Source organism: Myotis davidii, unplaced genomic scaffold, assembly GCF_000327345.1.
Source record: "Myotis davidii unplaced genomic scaffold, ASM32734v1 scaffold107, whole genome shotgun sequence".
Classification (NCBI taxonomy): Eukaryota; Metazoa; Chordata; class Mammalia; order Chiroptera; family Vespertilionidae; genus Myotis; species Myotis davidii.
Window position 1 is genome coordinate 3,890,969 of NW_006383012.1, and position 1,442 is coordinate 3,892,410.

The 1,442-nt window shown below is 38.2% G+C and overlaps 1 protein-coding gene across 6 annotated transcripts in view; it reads left to right on the forward strand.

The window, feature by feature from the left end:
* The window catches only part of VTI1A (vesicle transport through interaction with t-SNAREs 1A), a 313,354-nt gene that overhangs the window by 74,972 nt on the left and 236,940 nt on the right, over nucleotides 1-1,442 (forward strand). The window lies entirely within an intron of this gene.

The window sequence follows — 1,442 nt, forward strand, 5'->3', positions numbered from 1 at the left end:
CATGGCCATTCTGTATTGACTGGCTTATGGGAGTAATTCTAAGAAACTGGGTAGGAAGAACACAGATGGTGTTGGTGTTATAGTCATGGTGAGAAAACTAAAGAAAACCATAAACCTCCCCAGATTTTTTAGTAGTAGAAGCAGTCCTTCTTTGTGAGATAATTGATAGATTGCCTTTCAGTCCTGACTGGAATAAAAGCCAGCTTTTGTTTGTTTTGTCCTTGGGCTCACCTTTAGAAGTTGCTGTCCTTGTGAAGAATGTGAATAAAGCAAAGAGCCCTGAGCATGAAGTCAAAGGATCAGGTTCAGGTTCTAGCTCTTTTTGTGTGACCTTGAGCCAATCATATACCCTGAGTCTCAGTGACTTTTGCAATAAAATGGACATAATATTGCCAGTCTTAGCATATTCCTAAAACATGATGGCATATATGAAAATGTTTCATACACTATAAAACACTATACAAATATAAAAATTATTATTAATGTGTTGGTCATTTGATAACATTCAAGCATTTATCTTTCTCTGTCTCCTAGAAAAAAATTTTGTTGTGATGAAAAATTTGTATAGATTAAAGGAATTTTTTAAAAGTGTTACCTTGACATCCTTGGGGAATGTAACACCATGCCTATAGAGCATGCTCATCATCAAGGAACCCTCTTTGATCAAACAACCCATTGGTGAGCCTCTTCCCACCTGGGACTTGGCTGGGTTGGGGATATTCTTACTGTGACACTGATCACAGGGCTTGATTTAAGGATTGGGCTGCCTTTTCTCTTTCACTACATCATCCATGTTGTTCCTCCTGAAGGAAGTCATCAAAGAAGTTCACAGATCCTGGAGAGCCGTGTGTTGATCAAGGTTATACGATTGAGTGGGATTTGATAGTTATTCTTTCTGCGTGTGCTAAAATATAGCATCCACATCAAACTATCGGTACAGTCAACATGGAAAATGTCAATTGAAGAGTGGCCCAAAAACCAACCTCAGTCTTCTTGAACTTTTTAATGGTGGATTAACTACCATTAACTACTAATGGTAGATTAACTATAAAGCTTTATGCGATTAGGTAGTTGTTTGTCATATAAGGCTTGGGAACTTCTTACAGGCTATAAAACCAAGTCTGAGGAAAAGCAAGGCTAGGCTTTGTAGAGGGAAAGACAGCTTTGCCACTCACAGCCTCCACCTAGGAGTCATCCCGATAATTCCTGGGATGAGTTTGAACATGGATTGAGACATGAGAAAGCGAGCACAAAGCTTTTTTTTTTTTTTTTTTTTGTCTAAATCACTAAAATTCATTTTGTTTTAATTTTTCTCCCTCAAAATGCAACAGTAACAAAACTCCCAATGTTGAATGAGGGCTCCAGGATGCTCAAACTGCTATAGCTGCACCAAGAGTGACATAACTTCTTGGTAGTTTCAGAAGGCTTCAAAGAGGAAATTC